Here is a 21,152-nt window from a genome sequence, read left to right on the forward strand (position 1 = left end):
TGTAAACAACCTAAATGTTCACTGATGGATGACTGAATAAGGAAGCTGTGGTATATTTATGCAATGGAATACTACTCAGCCATAAAAAGAATAAAATAATGCCATTTGCAGCAACATGGACGGACCTGGAGATTGTCATTCTAAGTGATAAAAGCCATAAAGAAAAAGAAAAATACCATATGATATCACTTATATGTGGAATCTTAAAAAAACAACAAAAAAAGACAAATTTATTTACAAAACAGGAACAGACTCACAGACATTGAAAATAAACTTATTTTTACCAGAGGGGGGAAAGGGAATAGAATGACATAAACTGGGAGTTTGATATTTGCAGATACTAATATATATATAATAAATAACAAGTTTATACTGTATAGCACAAGGAACTATATTCAATATCTTATAGTAACTTATTGTGCAAATGAATATATGTATGTTTATGTATGACTGAAGCATTCTACTGTACACCAGAAATTGACACAACATTGTAAATTGACTATACTTCAATAAAAAAATTTTGCTCTCTCACCATTACAAAAGTAAATTATCTCTTTTGTATCTGATTTGATTATTTACTGTCCCTTTCCCTTTCAAAATAAGGCCCAGAGTTATAAACATTGATTTAGAATAATATAGGATCAATGAAGGATGAAATGGCTTCATGGGTTTGGTGTGATTTTTGAACGTGGTGGAGAGTTACCCCATGAGTACATCCACCTAACCATCCTCTTAACATGGGAGTCTCATTAAAGTCCTTTAAATGGATTACTTAATTTTAAAGACAACTACATTTGCTTTAAATGAACCTAAATAGTGCATCTCAAACACACACTATGTATCCTTAAATAGATGTGGAATGTGGCATTTCATCTGAGAAAGTAGCACATAAAGATATTTGTATGCGGTACAGAATTATCCATAGAATTCAAAACCAGTCTTGCCTTCCCCAAATGGTAATTACATCTTGTGCATGCTTGCTCTCAGTAACAAGCAAAAATATGTCATTCTCTAAGTGAATGAGCGAATATGTTTCTGGTTTGAGATAAGTCACTGAATGTTATATACAATCCCACTTTTAAGCAGAGAATGTGTTATATTCAATAATACACTTATTCAGTAATTCAGTAATGTATTTGTGTTTTGATCATTCCATTTGAATGTTAAAGGTGTGCTTGACATTGTATGACATGTAATGTATTGAGAAATATAGTGAATATATAATGAATAAGTTGATGATGACCAACAATGCTAGGATTGTCTAGTTGCAAGCAACACAAATACCCTTGGATGATTTAACGTACTGGAAAGACATGGGAAAAAAGTCTTGGGAAAACATCTAGATCCGGTGCAGAGATGCAGGGACTGAATACAGGATGGGTTTCATGACAAGAACAGTCTATTTTTCTCTTCGCACCCCATAAGAACCAGTCTTGGGAGGGAACATCTGATTGAAGAGCTTACTCCTCTGGCCATGGGAGGACATGGCCCTGATAGAGTTGCAACAGATTACATTCAATTGGAAGAGATAACTCCTCAAAATAATGTTGGAGTCTTGTTGGGAAGGGGTTATGGAGGGCTTCACAACCAGAAAACAGTGAACATTTTGTATACTGGTAAAATGACTATTTAATTAGTGTGTCAGATTGACTATTTAAAAGAGTTAAAATTTTGCAAATGGAAACATTTTGACATCGTACTTTTCGGAGAATGAATGCAGTATATATAGATTATAATACAAAAAAAAATCTTAGACTCAAATCATGACTTTAAAACTTATAACAATTTGATTTGGGGCAAATAATTTCACCTTCTCTCCATATTTCTTTAGTGATAAATATTTTAAATAAATAATGTGTTTTATTTTCTTAACAACTATATGAGTATTAAATAGAATAGTATGCAAAAAAACTATTTTTTAAGCACTTGGCAAACCATAATTGAGTTGATATTACTTTAAAGATAATATGTCAGCCTCTTATTATATGTGAAAAAGTTATTTTAGCATCTCTTGGACATTTGCTACCTAAGCATTCGGTTACAGAGAGCTGGTGAACACAGGCACACACATGGATATGGTCTATGTTTTGTTGTTATTTTTGTGCTCAGTAAATATTTTGCTAGCATGTAAAAGTTATACCTCAATCTATTGATAGCTTTTCAAAATGCAGAAACTTTTAAAAATAACAGAGTAACATACCTCTTATCAAAATGCAGAAACTAAAACTAACCATTAATAGAACTTCAGTTTTTTGATTCCACGCTGTAACAATAGGTAATGTGTGATAGACTCTAACAGAACCTGAATGCTAGAGACAAATTTTCTACTCTTAAGATGATCCTAATGCATCTTGAAATGTTGTTGTCCTCCATTCTCGAAGGCTCAGTGAAGTGCAAAGTTCTCCAAGTACAGTAACGCCAAAGAGTGAGTACAGTACTCAGTAACTCTGAGACCCAGATTAAATAAAAGCTCTCAGATTTTAGATAAGAGAAAGTAAAGAGAAATACAATATTTGGGAAAATGAATTAATAGAGTAAAAGAACAAATAATGTGCCTTGATGGAATAAAGGTAGTGACCCTTTTCTAACAGTCCTTACAGGAAAATAATTCAATAGAAGCCCTGCTTGAACATTTTCTGTCCTTATTTTTGTCCTTGGTCCTTTTCTGCTTTTTTTTTTTATCCATTGTTCTTAAAAGTATACTCAGAGCATATATAACATTAAAGATGCCATAATGAGTATTGTGTGGCATGCAAATCACCTTAGGCAGGTATTGTGCACTTTAGAAAATTTATCATGTATTAAATAGGCAAAAAATGAAAATAAGTAATCAACAAATTGAAAAAAAATACCAAATTAACAAATATCAGGAGAGGCAGCAATAATATGATAATGGCGTTTAAACAGAGACTTTTGCTTTCAATTTTTTAGAGTTTATTTGAACAGAAATACATTCCAGTTGGGCTGCCCCAAACCAGAAGTGGTTAAGAGTGTTGCACCAGCGAGAATCAGTGGGGAGACTTTGTGGAGAAGGTACAGAAGCAAAGAAAGGAAATTATTTGGTTGCTATAGCTTGAAGCCTAGTCAGCTGTTTTTGATTGGTTGTACTTAGCATTTTAATTCTGTAACCTTGAGGCATGTACCAGCATGGATTTTGGCTTGTTTATGTAGGCCACTGGCAGCATTAGAGCTACCTCATTCTAAAGGTCTCCTTGTTTAATTAATATAACAACTCTATACATGTTTTAGCTCACATGATCCTTACAACAGCTCTAAGAAGTAAATACTTTTATTACTATTATAACCTCTTTTTACAGACAAGCAACCTGAGGTGTATAAGGGCAAATACAAATTAAAAATAAGAGGTGGTTTAATTCCTTGTGTTGCAAAATAGTCAAGTAACTTGAGGTATAAGGACAAATACAAATTAAGAATAAAGGGTTTAATTGCCTTGTTGAAAAATAAGGGAAGAGATTCACACCTCTCCCCTTTTGTTCAGAATTTCTTCATTTGTCTTTTTTTCTTAATTAAATATAGTCAGTTTACAATGTTAATTTCTGGTGTACAGCATAGTGATTCATACACACATACACACACACTCATATATATATTTCTTTCCATATTCTTTTTCATTATAGGCTATTACAAGGAACTGAATATAGTTCCCTGTGCTATACAGTAGGACCTTGTTGTTTATCTATTTTATATATAGTAGTTAGTATCTACAAATCCCAAACTCTCAATTTATCCCTCCTCACCTCCCTTTCCCCCTTGGTAGCCATAAGTTTGTTTTCTATGTCTGTGAGTCTGTTCTAAACAGAGACAATTTTTAATGATAGAGAGGAATGAAGCCACCACAGAGGAGGTGATATTTTGGTGGGGACTTGAAATATTGATCGGCTCTGGAAACAAGGAATTAGGAAGGAAGAGGTGGATCAGGGAAATGGAACAACGGAAGCACTGGCCACTGTGCAGTAAAGTAGACCAAATACTCAGGGATCTGCAGGTAGATCTTTGGAATTGAGTAACTGGTACACCCTGTTATCCACCCCCTGAACTTTACCTATGATCTGTAGTCACAGAGTGGCCATGCAAGCTGTCCACAGTCAGTCTCTATAGGAGGCAGAGATGGAATGATACCCTTGAATCCTCTTTCTAAGCCAACTCATTTCCCTGAACTTGGGAGCATATTTTAAAGTATTGAGGATTAATGAGAGAGCATTCCCAGAAATAATAGTAAAAATGGAAAGGTATGTTGCGTTGAGTCTTAATTCCTTGCAAAGGTTGATTATTTTTATTGGGTAGTCATATGGAGCCAGGGGAAATTTTGAATCACTGACCATTTTGGCTCTGTGTGTGCATTTGGAGTTGGCTTTGTTTTGATTTCATTTTCTGGCATTAAAAATGAATTTTTCACTTTTCCTTAGTACTATTTGATGTTTTAGTTCCTACATGGCCATTTTACTATCTAAATTTACATTCAAGTGTAAAAACACATCAACCATTTTTTAAATAATTGATTGAATCTCTCTCTCAGGATAGGATATTTTATGCTGTGGTTCATAAAGACAAAATCTCAGAAGATTAACACCACAGACATTCAGTGCTCACTGTAAATCTCTGGGAAGCTCTGAGGCAGCTTCCTCCTACTTAATGGCTTGGTCTCCCCAGCTGCCTCAATGCATTACACCTCCACTTGGTACCAGAGAGGAGGAAGAAGGCAGGGATCAGGCAGTGACTCTTAAATGCTTCTCTCCTGAAATGAAGCCCATCATTTCCCTTCACTGATCAAAGAACATCTCAGAAAAAGAGGGTATAGCTTAGTGGCAGAGTGAGTGCTTAGCATGCATGAGGTCCTGGGTTCAATCCCCAGTACCTCCATTAAAAAGTAAGTAAGTAAGTAAATAAATGAATAATAAACAAACAAACAAGCAAACCTATTACCCCCCCAAAATACCCTAAAATTAAAATAAATAAATTTAAAAAGCACACAAAGAACACCTCAAGTAGCCTCACCTCACTTCAAGGGGATCTTCGCATAGAAGGAGGGGAAACAATGAAGGTAGTCAAAATGTTTACCACCTATGATTTGTCGTTTTCAGTTTTTATTTACGGATGAATTCACATTATTCTAATCTCCCTTCTTCATATTGCATATATGTGTTATATCTAGTACCCAGAATGTCAAAGTTGATTATTTCTATTTTACTACCCAGTTTACATGTCTACATGCAGAATTTTCCTACTTGCACCAATTTCTGTGATTTTTTAAAGATTTATAGATTTTTGCAACAATGTCATTTCATAAATGATTTACCGATTTTGTTAATTTCAAATGGTAAAAAAATTAAGACATTGTTTCTTTAACATTTAGCCTAAAGCATATGGTAGATTTTTGCTTTGAGAAATTCTCAGTATACATTTTATTATATCTTCTACATTGGCACACTTCTTTATCATGTTCTGCCCAAAACTTCTCTGTAAGTACCAGGTGACCCAGCCCAGGTTGCTTTAATAACACCTGATAGGAATTTTACTATTTTTGACCTATGCATAAAAAGTATTTTTCACAATTCTCAAAATTATTTTCTATTCAGAATACAGATCTTTCTCCCCACAACCAACACCTGGGTCATATACTGCACCAACATTTATGGGGAAATAATTTTCCTCTTTTGAGGTTAAAATAAAGCTAACACACACATCAGACAATGCAAATGTTCACTGTGCCAGAAATCAAAACTCCACAAAAAATATATTTCCATAAAATGCAGTGCAGATTTTCAGAGGAAGTTCACCTACAACCCAGGAAAACTTTAAATTGTGAGACTTGTGGATTAAATGACTGAAAGGGCTGCTTTCTCCTTCATTGCGTCAGCTTTTCTTGCTTTCAGTCCATTCTAAACGTTATTTTTCCCACTGTTACATTACAACCATGTTTTTTTTCTGTAAATTACTTCCAAAAGATATCCATGTAAATAATAGCTTCTCATTTTTTACCTGAACGTTATTTTGCTCAAAGGGATTCAAGTGATATATTTGCTAAGTTTTGAACTTTTGGGGCATGGTTTATTTAAAAATGTGTAAATTGGTATGTTTTCCTTTCCAAAAGTGAAATTGAAATGAAAATCGTATTAATATCTTTACCAAAATGTTACTTCATGCTGTAAAAGTTTGTGATTTCTTTTTTGTACCATTCGTTTCAAATGACCAGTGTCTTTAATTTCAGAAGGGAAACCATATTAAAAGAAATATATTATTCTGCATGACACTAAATATCCACTTGGATTAATAACTGCATAACTTTCAACTATTTTCAGCAGTAATAAATTGGGAGAGTGTTTGAAATATTAAAATTCCACACTAAATTCTACCTTTCACTACCATCTTGTTTAAAAGGATGTTACAGACTTAGTAATTCTTTCCACGATAACTTACAAACCTTACACTCTGGTTTCACTTGTATCAATTTATTATTGTACCAAACTTAAAAAAAAGTTCTCTATCGCATATTCAAAAGGTAGAGATTTCTACTCCTGTAATTAACATTCCATCTCATTCAACCAGCAGCCTTTCTACATGACCAGATGCCAGATGTCATTTGGACTTACTTCTACTCCGTCCTTGCGTAAACTGAATTCCTTGCTTGTTTTTGACTTTGACCGGGGTCTTCTTAACTTTATTCAAGAAGAGAGAGAGGTGGAATGTTTACATTCATTAAAGGTCTTTAATCACATCTCCTCCAAATACTTCATTATTATATCACAGTCAAACCAGATGTTTGTGTGCATGTGCATCTTGGCACCCATGCATGCATGCATGTGAATATGTCTGTGTGTATACTGTGGGAAATGGATTCAGGAGGAGCAGTGCCCAGATAATCTGAAAAATGTTCTAAGAGATTAAAAATAAGTCTATCAAAAGAAAAGCTACCTTTTTATATGTTTTAAAGCTTTTCAGCAACACTTCTTAGAACTTTTGACATTCTCACTTGACTTCACAGACATAAAGAACTTTTAAGCTTCCTACCTTAAGACTTCTTTTAAATCCTCTTAATCTTTTCAGCGAGATTAAATTTGACTGAAAATTGAGTCTGAGATAGTAGCATTTATTTTGTAGTTTTGAGATACCTTGAAAATCAGAGAAAATAATAGGATATTAGAAATTTCAGTAGTAACAAACAAAAGGAAAGAGTTCCTATTTACAATTTTATACCTATGTATACCTACCTGTCTGAAGTAGCATTGTATTAATCAGAATTCTCTGCTGCTCATACTTTCATAAATCTAATTCACAAACATAATTGTGGCCCCAAATGGTGTCTCTTCTGAAGACTCTTGAATTATAGCAAATTAATACACTGTTTTTAGAGCAATTTTAATGATAGGTGTCACTCCCAGAAAAGGATATATATCATGCAGCAATTTAATTTTATGTGATACACCAGAATGCTACATTTTAAAAACAACACTTCAAATACATAGAAAATTTCAATATATTAGCATTTTTCTACTAAATCATAAGATTAACAAAGGAAAATAACCTTGAATCATGAATACCAAAAGGATCTCAGTGGCTCTTTTTGATTTTTTGTACATATTTTAATGGAATAAAAAGGCAGAAAATGCAATGTTATATTCCCTTAAAACCAAGAAACAGATACTGGATATATAATCATATATAATCTGAAATTACTAAAACAGGATAGGAAAATTCATCCAAAGTCCTCTGCCAGATCAGAATAGATTATAGTGTAGATCTATTAAATGGAATTCAACAGCAAGGGCCTTAGTATAAATGTACCCAAGCTATATATCATCTTTGTCTTCAGTTTCCAGTGTTCTTTTGATATGTCTGGTATGATTATTTTGGTTTTGGGTTTTGTTTAAATTTTTATGTTTGGAGTTCACTGCATTTCTTGAAATTGTAGGTTTATATCTTTCAGCCTATTGAGGGCCTTTTTCAGCCATTATTTTACTTACTTATTTTTTTTTAGTACTATATTCTTTGTCCTCTTTTTCAGGGGCTCTTCTGGCACAAATGCTAATAATGCTTTTATCATTGACCCACAAGTTTCTGATGCTCTATTCATTTTTCTTCCACTACATTTTCTCTGTTTATTCAGATGTACAATTTCCACCAATCTATCTGCAAGTTCACGGACACTTTTCTCTGTCATCCTCATTCTGAATTGAACCCACCCATTGAACATTTTTATTTCAGTTATTTCATTTTTTCCATTGTCAAATTTCCATTTGATTCATTTTTGTATCTTTCATTTCTTGGCTGAGATTTTATTTTTGCATTAGTTTTGGTGGTGTTCTCTGTTAATTATTGGAGAAGATTTTAATGGCTACTTTAAGGTCTCTGTCAGGTAAATCCAACATCTCAACATTCATATCTGTTGACTGGATTTTTCCACGTGAATTGAGATTTTTCTGACTCTCCGTGTATTAATTATAGTCTGTATTCTGACCATTTAAAACACTATATATGAGATGCTGATCTTATTTAAATCCTATTGAGAATACTGGTAATTTTGTTTTGTTTTGTTTTGTTTTAGCATCAGTTGATCCACTTAAGTCTGACAAGTTCCAACCTTCCTTCTGTGGGGTATGTTTTCCATATTCATTCAGTTCTCAAAGGTTTTGCTGTACTGTCCAGATCTGTCCTGGATGAATGCCACCTCTGGCCAGTCTGGGGTATGAGTGGTGGTCTGTCTGTTATTTCAGTTCTTTTTGCCTTTGCTATGCCGAACAGAATCAGGGGTGCGTCCTAGAGCTCATTAAAGTTTGACAAGGTCACCTTGCTGACCCCTTCCTTCTCTGTCATCTCCCCTCTGCTTCCCAGTTCCCTGAAATCCCTCTTTTCCTTCCTCTTGCCAGAAATCTGGGCTGCAGTTATTGTGCACTGCAGTTGGCAACTGCCCTCACACCTGGGACCAAACAGCAAAAAGGCAAAGAAGGAAAAAAAACCCAACAGGAGCTGGCCCCACCCTCTTAGAACCACAGCCCTGGAAAGGAGGAAGTTCCTCTCCCTCAGAGTTTTGGTTAATGTCACCTGGCAGGACCATCAGGTGCCAACACCGCCCCTGAATTGCTTAGGGGCTAGTGTGCAGACTAAGGAAGAAAAGCAAAAAAAAAAAAAAAAAAAAAAAAATTGGGGACAGGGTTTCTATATTCCCTCTGAGCATTAGCAGTCTCCTTTGCCACTCTTGAGCTAAAACTAGATTTCTTCTGTAGCTCTGTCCTCACTCCATGCGCAGCTCTCACACACAGCATTCAGGCTGTGGACACCAGAGGAAAGCTTGCTGTCCTTTCAGTGTGATTCTGAGCTTTGGTCTTCTGTCTAGGTTCTGTAGCTGTATTCACTGGAAAAGACTGGATGGAATGTGATTACTCCCTGCTGCCTGGAACCAGAATTGGTCTCTTGCCATCTTTTTAAGAGCAGTGTCTCTATATTTTTATATTCCCCACAAGCAATTAAACTCTATTTTTGTTGTTTTAAAATCCTAGGGATTTATAGCATTTTCAAAAGATATTGAGCATAATTTTGATCCTTTAGAAGAGAATTTTTATCATTTGTGATAAATCGCTCACTTTTAACAGTATTTCATGGTTGGTTTTATACAATCTGATCTCACATACATGATTTTTCTTTCTAGTGCAATCTTTTCCTTGAAATACATTTTCAGTTAATTTTATGTTATTAGATAGCTATTTATGTGTTTATTTTTCCAATTGAATAACCAATCCATTTTGTACTTTTAATTTATTAAATATTTTTAATTTTTCCACTTCATAGGACTGCCTATACCTGGATTTGCAATGTAGTAACAGTACATATTTGCCTATGTATACAAACATTTTTACGTATATGAAGGCTAATTCTCTCTTCGATTTTTCTATTATTGCTCATACTCTTGTCCATTCAGGACTTTTATTCAGATGCATCTGAAATCATTTTAATCAGTCATCCTCCCCTAAAGACCCTAAGGCATTATAACTTGAGTAGTGTGAAACTTTACATTAATGTGTGTGGACAGACATTATTATGATACTGAGTCTTTCCATACAGAAGCATAACCTGACATGGTCTGTTTAAAACTGTTGTGATTCTGAGTTTTTGGAGGCTGGCATTCTAATCATGTTAGGCTATTATGCTGATGACCTTATGTGGCTGATACTATCAGAAATAGCAATGCCATTTCTTTTTCACTCGTGTTCTCATTTTGCTGCTTTCATTCTATGGTCATTGGGCTTTTCTTATTTTCTTTTGTGTTTTTGTGTTTTTCTTGTCAATTTTGTAAGGGTAAATATTCTTAAATCCATAAAATAGTCTCTTTTTAAGTGAAGTATAGTTGATTTACAAGGTTGTGATAATTCCTGGTGTACAGCATATATATATATATATATATATATAAAATATATATATTCCTTTTAATATCCTTTTTCATTAAAGGTTATTACCAGATATTGACTGTAATTCCCTGTGCGGTGCAGTAGGACCTTGTTGTTTATCTATTTTGTATGCAGTAGTTGGTATCTACAAATCCCACTGCCTTTCCTCCTCTGGTAACCACAAGTTTTGTTTCTGCATCTGTGAGTCTGTCTCTGTTTTGTAATAACATATTCTTAAATCAACTTATTGGGACACACAATGGAAAGGATTGCAATATAGTGAAATGTGACAATCAGTTTGGGCATCACGAAGGTGTCCAGCAGCCACCCTGGACCCCTTCCTCCTCCCTCAAGCTACCTTGTGCACAGAATGTGCCACATGCCTGCCCTGGGGAGTGAATGTGCATCCTTACATCCATCTGAGCATTAAACAATTAAGATTGTGATTCCATATTTTCTTATATTAGATAAATTTGCTCATAAGGGGAGGTTCTAATATTTCTTTCTGCATTATCCCTTTTTTTTTTTGCCCTAGGTATCTAATTTTTGGACCCTTATTGACTGCTGGGAGTTATGATTCACAGGGGAATATGATTTCTACTTTTTTCACATTCTTTTTCTCTCTTGTATTCCAGATGATATATGTCCTATAGATTTGACTGTTTTAATGACTCAGTTTTATTGTGTTTCATAGGCTAACCAGAAACAGAACACCAAACATGGCAAACTTGCACATGTTTGTGACACCACACCATCCCGTGTCCTCGTCATCTCACTGAGAGACGATATGGCCCCTATCATTTCTCCTAAGTTGAACTGTCTCTCAACAAGCTCCATTTCCATGCACCCCTACCCCCGCCCCCTGCCGCTCTGTCAGAAAGTTTGATGACTTATTTCTGTTATTATAGTATTTATCATACATCAATAAGCAGGTTATAAGAAAGGGGTATAGATTAATTCACTGAAAGATACATCGATACATTCTCAACGATATTGTCTATTATTCAAATGTTAATGCAATGGTTATGGCAATCACAACATAAAATAAAATATCTCTGACTTAGTAATAGCAGGCCATTAAATCACATAAATGTCTGAAAGCTCTCCAGGGAGTGTTAAAATCGAGCTGGCAAACCAGCTGGGGAAAAAACAATCTGAGGTGTCTTTTTCTTTTTCTTTTTTTCAAGAGCACATCACAAAAGGAGAAAATCTAAGCAACCTAGAATCACAAACGCATGATCTTTCATATTATATACAGACTTTATAACACATGTAACTTTTTTCCCAAAATAAACATGATCAAGAAGATTTCTCCAACCAATATAATTATAACATATGAAGATGATTTTGTTATATTTTATGATCATTTATTTTAAAATATCCTCTTTCTACTGTAGCAAAATATTAGTGATAAGATAGCTGGTTATAAAGGAAAACTGCTATATGGGCGATGGACAAAAATAATGTGGAGTGATTCTGGACAAAGTGAGGGAGCGCACAAAAGGATGTGCAGTGTATTCTAATCTACCTTCTTTCTTCCATGGGTTACGTATTTGCCGAGGCGGTGATTAGACTGAAAAGCAGGATGAGGTATTGAAGAAGAACATATTTCTCCTATACTTAGCTCATTCTTTCTCCAGGTGTTTTCGAGGGTTCATTGTATACAAGGCAGTGCTCTCTGCACAGGAAATGTAACAGGAGATAAACAGTCACGGCTCCTGATGGAGGCTTCACTCTCCTGGAGGAGACAACAGGAAACAAAGCAACAAACGCATCTTCAATGGGGATGGAAGATGCTTATGAGAAAATAAATCAGGATAAGTGGGACTGGGCAGGGTCTTATCTGATTTAGCGATCTCTGGGAGGGCATCTCCTCTAGGGTGACATTAAGAAGAGACCAGAAGGAAGTGAAGAAGTGAGGAAATAGGCATCAAGAGGAAGAGACATTCGGATACAGGAAGCACAGATCCTGAGGCAGGTCAGCGTGTGGTGCGTTCGGGGGCCTGTGAGGCTGCGGCTCCTGTAGTTGGACCTGAGTGAGCAAGAGAGAGAGAAAGAGGGAGCATCGCAGGTTAGGGGGGCGGGCGCCCTCTGGAGGCCACTGCAAGTACTTCAGCCTTCACCCGGAAGTGGGAAGTAGAGATGCTCCCATTTACCCTTCAAAAGATGGCATCTCTCTCCAGTGAAAGGAGCAAATGAGCACAGTCAGGGCAAATGAGACTGAAAACTGTTATTTTAAAGCGTGCGTCTTTAAAGGAGTCTCTGATGCTTCTTAGATTAGAAACAGGAGACCTAGGAGACCACCCTCTTCCCAGCCAGCTCACCACCACAGAGAGGGAAGATGGGGACAGAAGACAGGATATTCTGACGTTCTGTTACTGTTTTGTCAGTGGAGTCAGCTGGGGGTTGGGGAGGGGACAGTTGCTTAGACACTTTATGTTTATATTTCTCATGTGTAAGTGGGGGTAATAATAGTGGCTGATTAGTTGTTGCTGTGTTCTTGTTACTATTATATTTATTTACTATTGTATTTATTATGCTGATGAATATCAGATTTTTAAGCCCATGTTCTAAGACCTAAATGTCAAACTGTAATGTATAAGTTAGCATCAATGAATTGTCCCTATGGAACCTTTTATAAATAATGCATTGTCCTTCACTCTTAGTGACCTTCTAGTCCCAACTTGCAAAGCGTATAACTCTGTTATTTGATGAAACTGGGAAAAGTTACCTTCACTGTATCCCTATGCATTCTGGAGTAGGAAATTTATAATTCAATTATGAAGTAATTATTTAAATACAAAACAACATCCAGAATATTGAGATTAAATGTGACCAGAATGACTTTAATAATATCAGTAAAAATTAGGCTCAGTGAATCAAAAGTTTAGAACTGGTTTCCATAAACAGTGATGCTAATATTGGGTGCTGATGCAAACAACATTCTCATTCACATGATTCCTCATGCAGTATATGGACATGAAAAGCAACACCTGAATTATAGCTTGTGTATCCATTGTTTTTCAAATAGAAAATACTTTTCATGGACTCTAATGGCATGACTTAATGACCTAGCACCATTAAGAGCTTCTGATACTCGATTTTAGATCTTTAATTAACAATCAAATAAGCTGAGCTAATAAACTTTTTTGCCCTATTCATTACCATCTTGACCCAATAAATAGCCATTTGGATTTTGGTAACTAAATCTACTGAGAATTATTTGAATGTTAAAGGAGATAAATAAAATTGAAGTTTAAAAATCAATACTATTTCATCTGCTTTTATCTTTTTGAAATTATTGACAGGCAGGGACAAAAAACAATCACTTGAATCCAAGTTACATTTTAGTTTGTTTAGATTATCACCAGAAACATTTGCAAAGGCCTGGATTGAATATAGCATCGGAATTAAAATATTCTAACTTTTGAACATTCCATAGGTCCTCATTACTAAGTGCCTCATCACTGTAAGGTCTTGGCTCTCAGGGAGTAAAAAAGGCAGAAGGCCGTCATTCCCAATGTATTTCTTAGTATAGAAAGTTTCCCTTTTCTCAATACAGAAAATATATGGCAGGTCTTATTCGTTTGCCCCATTTGCAATTATCACAAGCTTCAGTTACAAGAATAATGAATTTGCTTTTGAACAAATAATTTTAAAATTAAAAAAAAATCCCCCTGTGATTTATGAACTTTTTTCTACTATGTTTTCTGCTTCATCACTTTAGGTTGTTTTCCCCTGAGTCCTGGCACTGGGGAGACAGTGCCTGAAACAGCAGTGACCTTTAGCTCTCTTCATTTTGGAATTTATTCTAAGCTTTTGATTTGACTGTGTGTTTATAATGGTAGAAATATATTTGAAAATATACTTTTCAAGGACAGTGAATGAAAAAGCAGGGAACACTGAAACGCTGAAATAATAGTTTTGGAAGATGGTCTGAAAGTAGATTGTCTGCTTAGCCATTGTTCTCTGATGTTTTAAAAGTTTTGATTGAGGAATTTTGTGGGGCGGAGGCGGTGGTGAGCAGGGGCATTTCCAGTATGAATGTCAGGAGACCACCATACTAAGTTTCACACAATAGGAGGAAAGGAGCAGATGCTGAAGGCAGGCAAAAGAGAGGGAAAGAGAAAGTAGTGCTGGTGGGGGCTGTTTCCGCAGCGACCTCGGTCTTCAGTTAGACATACTGACTCGCCATGGATGTAACTGTAGTAATGGATAGAAAGCTAAACTGACGTCTACACCCACATCATGTCCTCTTGGTTGCTCTGGTTTTGTCCTCTGGCACATCATAAGACATGAATAGCAAAATAATGCCACAAAATAACAGTCTTTCTCTCTCTTTATTCAGCAACAATTCTGGACCACCCAGATTTCTTATCATATAGCTTATTGGTCCCCACACATCATCATGCTCGTCATGTAGGCTTGGAAGATCACAGATATCGTCGGCACTTCTGTTGCATCACCTGCAAAGTGAGAATAACACTAATCATCACAACATGAGGGCGAGGAATCCATGGGGTAATCTATTCACAGTGCTTCGTACACACAGGGCACATAGCAAACCCTCAGTGTTGGCTTTCACTGTGCCCACGTGGCAGTACCAGCTTCTAAACTAGAAACGAAGCTAAACAAAATAAAAATCATTTCATGTGTCTTCCACACTGCTGCATGTGCATTGGAGAGCCTTTCATTTTCTAGCAGATTGGGGAGAAATCATATCTTAGGGGAAATAAAAATGAAAAGAGAACAAGTTTGGTGGGGCATAGTTACAGTTCCATCAAGGGTGGCATTACCAAAGTATATTTTTCAGAACTCAAAAAAATAAAAACAGAGTAAATTCTATTCTTAAATAAATTCTATATTATTTAGTGCTTCTGAAAATTTACCATACACAGAAAAGAGCCCATCGATCACCCTGCGATGCTGACATTAAAACGAACACCAGAGACAACCACAAAAAAAAATCTTTAGCATAAGATTTTTTCAAATTTAGCAAACCATAAACATCTGGCCATTCTACTACCTGAAATCTTTTTTTGGGGGAGAGGGAAACTCTGAATCTGTTCACCTCTGACATTAGGAAAAGGTTGAACACTGGTAAAATGTAATTTAGAAAACAAAATGGAAAAAAATAAATGTTCTCATCCTAGAAACACAGTGCAGGAAGGCAATAGACAAAAGCTATGAGAAAGAACATGCATGTAAAGGAGTAGATGTGAGGGTCACACCAGGCTGGGACAGCAGCCTCTTCCAAGGTCGGCAGTTGTGTGTGACTCGTAATTGTGAATGAATACAACTCCACTTTACTTATTGCCTGGGTTGCAACTATCCACATTACTGTTACTTTCAAAGCTTGGATAAATAAAGTTGTCTACCTGTTTAAAAAAAGTAGGTAATTTGTAGAGAAAAGCATTAAACTGGGATTATACCTCCCACTGTATATTTTCTTCACAAAATGAACAGGACCAGAGCATTCCATTTGCTAAGTTCTATTTTCTATTCCACAAATTCACTTTTGAGTGTGTTTTGAGCTGTTTTAGGAAACTTACGTCCATCATTTAGCAGCACCATGACATGATTCTACATATCTGGTAAACTTACACCAAATCACCAGCACCATTCAATGGGATGACAAAGGCATATTTCAGTAGGTTGAACATTTAATAAAAGTGTAGGCGGCAGTGAAATTGTTACCCCTTTACTACTTTTCCTTTTCCAAATACTTTTATTAATTTGTTTGCTGAAGTAATGAAACTTTAAGAAGACAAATTCTTTTGATTAGACACCAACATGGCTAAGGGCCATAAGCATAGGAATTACAAAAACTGTGCATTTGGATGGTAACTATTTCGATATGACTATAAAACAAGATAGATATCACAGGGTCATTAGTGGAAATCAGGTTTATGAGTATAATCATCATGGATAGTAGGAATTTTTTGAATAAGGGTAATATGAACAAGTAAATTATTTAGGGCACAGTTGTAGTATGTTTTTAAAGAACGCTATATGTGCTAATCTAATTTGCAGGTAGAGTGAATTTTAGTTCTCCCTAGGAGACGCTCATGGTCAGATTGTATTAACAATGAAACACTGTTAGAGAAAAAAGATGCAAAATTTGTATGAAAAGACGAAAAGAAATATTGCACAAATTACCTCTTCTTCGTAATAAATACCACTGTTCACGGGAAGTCTCAGGTGTCCTTAAAAAGACAACAACAAATAAAATGATCATGTCCCTCATTGATCTTTTTCAGTTGCTTTGCCCTAACATAGTTGAAGTTAACTGGGAAATACCCAACCTTCTTGGGCACAGACCTCAACCCTCTTATATTGCACCCCCTCCCTACTGCCACAAGCCTTAAATAGGCTACTCTGAGCACAGGGGAGGTGGGTGAGGAAGAACTGGGACAATGACAAGGGATAAACGTACCTGCACTGGCTCAAGCACTAGTTTATCTGGAGGACAGGGACCAGCAAAATAACAAGAGTAAGACACAAACGTTTATCTAAGGAGACAATTCTGCAACAATTGTGTGAGTAATATTTATTAAAAAAAAATTAGTTTCTGGAAATTGCCCTAAGGGTATACAGAAAAGGGAGAAACATTTATTCAAATCTTGATGAGCAGAGAGAGAGTCTTGGCACTCGGGCCAGGACTGCCCCCTCCCTCTCACAACAGCCTAGTGTGATAGAAAGCTCCCCGGGATAGATGCTTCTTTCCCCGTAACTCCCAGTCGAGGGCTACAGTTCCATCCTGGTATTGGCTTCCAACCTCCTTGGGAACCCCTGGGTATAATCTGAAACGGCACCCCGCCCCTACTCATGGAGTGCAGGGGGAGACTGAAGAAAGAGGAGCTCTGCAGAGATCACTCCAGATTGGTAGGTGACAGTTTTCATAAGCCAAGGAACTTACTTATAAGGTGGCCTTGTGTCTTGGGAGGTCACAAGGTGAGTAGTTTTCCACACCTTCCTGCCAAATCTTGAGAGTTTATATGGAAGTCTTAACTGAATCCAGTCCTGTATACCATCCAGGCAGTCTCAACACCACATTTCTGCCCCATGGCTGTATCCTTAGGGCAACTTCTGGGAATGATGAGGCAAGTGAAACATTCAAAGACAGGGAGTGGGGGATAATTGGAAAGCCTTCAATTGCTATAATCCAGCCCACAGGTCAACCAGTGGTCACATCTTCTCTATGACCTCCTCCAATACCTGGAAGGAACAAGTCACCACTTACTGTGGTCCCTGCAACTGTGTTGCAGAAGCTCTGTTCCATGCAACTATGAGAGAAGGTGGAGTTCTCTTGTCCCACCAGCCTCTGTTCATCATGGGGAAGCCCTACCCCAAGTGCACTGGGCTGAGAACGCTGGGTCTCCACCTCTGAAACCCCAGTTTGCTCACACGGTGGAGGTTCCATTCCAAATGTGACAAGTTGAAAAGCCCAGCAACTACCACCCCACTCAACACGCTACTTGCAGAACAGGATGTTGTTCCACAAGAAGCAGGCTGCTATCTCCACCCCCAGCTTCAATGCAGAAGGGGAGAGGTTCTAAATCGGTGCAGAATAAGTCCATAACAAGACAGCAGTGCACAACTTCCTTAGAGGGGAGTGAGCCTTTCAGAATAGATCCTGGAGAAGTTCATGCATGAGGTTGTGTGAAAAACACAGGAGATCTTGGTAGGGAGTAATGGAGAGAGGATGCAATGTAAGACCAGGCAGAAGATAAATACAGAAAAAAGTGAGAGAGACAGCTGGGAAGAGCCCTCCTAAGGTTGGATAAAACCTCAAGCCTCAGAACACCCGTGTCTGAAAGGGGACACAACTTTAATTGGATCAGAATGTGGAGCAATTTGTGCCCCAGAGTGTTGCTGAAATGACAGAGGATCAGCTAGCAATTAATAAATGATAACTCATGGGTGAAGATTCCAATCATGGCAAACCATTCAGAAGCTGAATTGAGAGATTAAAGAAGAGACAGTCAAGGAGAGCTTTGCTCAAATCACAGTCATATCTAGTGAAACTATAACAGGGAGACTGTGACAGCCCAAGGCTAAGATTATCTGTCTGAAGCGTGACATCAGAGGATTCACATCACAAGGACAACAGGGTATCAAAATAGTCCATCTGTTACCCCAAAAAAGGGAAGGAAAAGAGACTTCAGTTCTTGTCTTAACCGAAAGATAAGAATTCAGATGGGAAAGGAAAGCATTGTGTTGGGACAGGAAAGTGTTGTGTAGGGAAAATTGTAAAGGTTTTGTTAGCAAAGGGAAAGTATGTCTCCAAGAACGGAAGGTGGGCTGATCCAAGATTGGACAGCAATGGATTTTGTTTGCCTCTTCTCTTATGCCCTTGCTTTGGGATGGTCTCTTGATTGATTGACGGCTCTTGCCCCTGAAGTGCTTAGTCATGCTTGGTCCCTTTTGCGCATGTCCTTACCGGTGATGTACGCAAAGACCTATGGGGGGAGCCTAAACCAGAATGCTGATTATATCACAGTGAGCACTAAGTCCTGTCAGGTTAGGTCCTGATCGCTACCGCACAGTTACAGCTGTTGGGTTTTAACTCTTTCTTGCTGGCACTCATTTAAAGGAAGTAAAACCCCTTTAGGCTGAATGCGGGCACACCACCGTCTTCTGCCGAATGCTAAGGGTTTCTTGTGGTGATTCAATGTTTTATAATTAGATTTGGAATGGTGGTTGCACAAATCTGCGAATATACTAAAAAACACTAAATTATATACTTCAATGGTGTATGAGTTACATATCTCAATAAGACTGCTTAAAAATGATACAAAATAATTTTGAACATAAGGTTATTTTTAATAATGGGATAAAACCATTGCAGAGAAAAATCCACTTAAAATTTTATTTTAAAATTATCTGTAGGAAATGCGTCAATTCGGACATCATTTTCTCTAACACACTTTCTATTTTAACTCAATAAACACTTTATGTCTGATCCTATAACTTTGCTATTGCGTGTGCTTCTCTAACGAAGAGTATTAGAGAAGTAGGAGTCAACATTCTGCACGTGACAAGCCCTGAAGCACAAGCTGACACCTGATTTACTCTCCTGCTGTCCAAGCAAGATTAAATGATCACAGACAGAACTTTAAGAAATACCCTCCGTCTATGTTGAAAGAATGAATCACCTTTAGAACCATCAATAAGGCCATAAGGACAAGAAAGTGATTCTAGGATTCCTTTAGTTGATAAGTAGAAATACAATAGATTGTAGATGAAAACTCCTGAAACAGTTCTATCAGAAAGAGTAGCAGTTGCAGAGGTGAACTGTTGTTATAAAGAACTGCAGAATGAAACTACGCTACAAGTTAGACCAAAGGAAAGCAGAAAATGAGGTGATTCTTGGCAAAAAGCAGTGAAATTGGGATCAGATTATGTGTTTTGGAAATACACCCAACTCTGAAATGTTTATAAATTTCCATTTGTTACCGACTCCCTCGTGCAGAATTAGAACAGAACACAAGCGTCTACGAAGCGCAGGGGCATGATGGGAAATGCCACTAAGAAGGTAAAACAACAGTAACTCAATCATATGTGTAACGTGTGTGAAGGAGGAAGACTGGCAAGAAAGACTTGCACAAATGAAACAGCCACGTGAATTCAAGTAAGTACACTGAGAGCAGCCACTACATAATTTTAATTTCAATAGCTTCCCTTTACAATGCCATTAAGTAATGCAGAATGAATCGGTGAAAAGTAGCTAATGCATAGATTAGAAATGATTCAGTTTTCATATTCTAATTCAATTTCAAGCTCAAAAGCAATCAAAAAGAATCATTTTCTATAACGTGAAACCTAATAAAGATTTCCTCACAATTTAAAAGTCAACGGTTATTTGAGGAAACTATTTCTTTATATACGTACTTACTTTTAAATGTTTTAGGAAACGACAATCAGGACTTTCAGGTGGATATCCCAGCGGGAAAGCCTGTCATAATGATTTTAGGAAAGTGCTGCTTTGATAAGGCCTATGGTAGCCTCAGTTTTTCTTTTTTGACCCATCATAATTCCGCGCGACAACAAATAGACTGCCAGTTATTTCTCCAACAAAAGTACGTTTATTTGGGATCAGTAAAGAATTGCAGTTTTGGGTCTCCAGGCATCACAAGACAGATGCATGTCCCCAGCAAAAGTGTAAGAGAACTCTTTCAAGTGTGGCAAAGGGGGTTGGGACGGCTACACAAAGTGCTCAAGGCTTCTCATTGGCTGGGTTGTTTCCGTCTCTCACTGGCTTGGCGAAGCTCCTGCCGGGAAAGAAGAGGGAATCTTTCTTCTTGCTGTTAGGTTCTGCTATTTTTGTAGGGCATGAGAGCGCCCCTTTCTGGCCCCCAGACTCTATTTTAAGCGAGGCTTCTGTTCATTATCTTTCTACAATGAGAAGAATATGGCAGGGGCTTGCCATTCTATAATTGTTCCAAGAATTTTCATTAAGAATGTTAATATTTATCGTACTTATATTGCCTCTGAATCATGTGACTGATCGCCCCCTGCAGCGTCAGAGCGCCCTCATCTCTGTGCACCTGCTCATCCTAGTTGTGCTGCTGTAACTTCATGTGTGTCATTAATCATGTTGAATGAAACGGTATAGAAAATGAATTTTGTAGCCAGTATGTGGCTACCTCTACCTATTGCCAATATGTCACACTTAAAACCAAAAACACTAAGAGTTTTTGATTAAATTTCTTTTGGAATGGATTTCAAAACTATGAGACTGAATAATCA

The 21,152-nt window shown here is 37.0% G+C and overlaps 1 protein-coding gene across 1 annotated transcript in view; it reads left to right on the plus strand.

The window, feature by feature from the left end:
- EYS (eyes shut homolog) overlaps nt 1–21,152 on the plus strand; it is a 1,174,088-nt gene that overhangs the window by 160,384 nt on the left and 992,552 nt on the right. The window lies entirely within an intron of this gene.

This window comes from Vicugna pacos, chromosome 8, assembly GCF_048564905.1.
Source record: "Vicugna pacos chromosome 8, VicPac4, whole genome shotgun sequence".
Taxonomy (NCBI): domain Eukaryota; kingdom Metazoa; phylum Chordata; class Mammalia; order Artiodactyla; family Camelidae; genus Vicugna; species Vicugna pacos.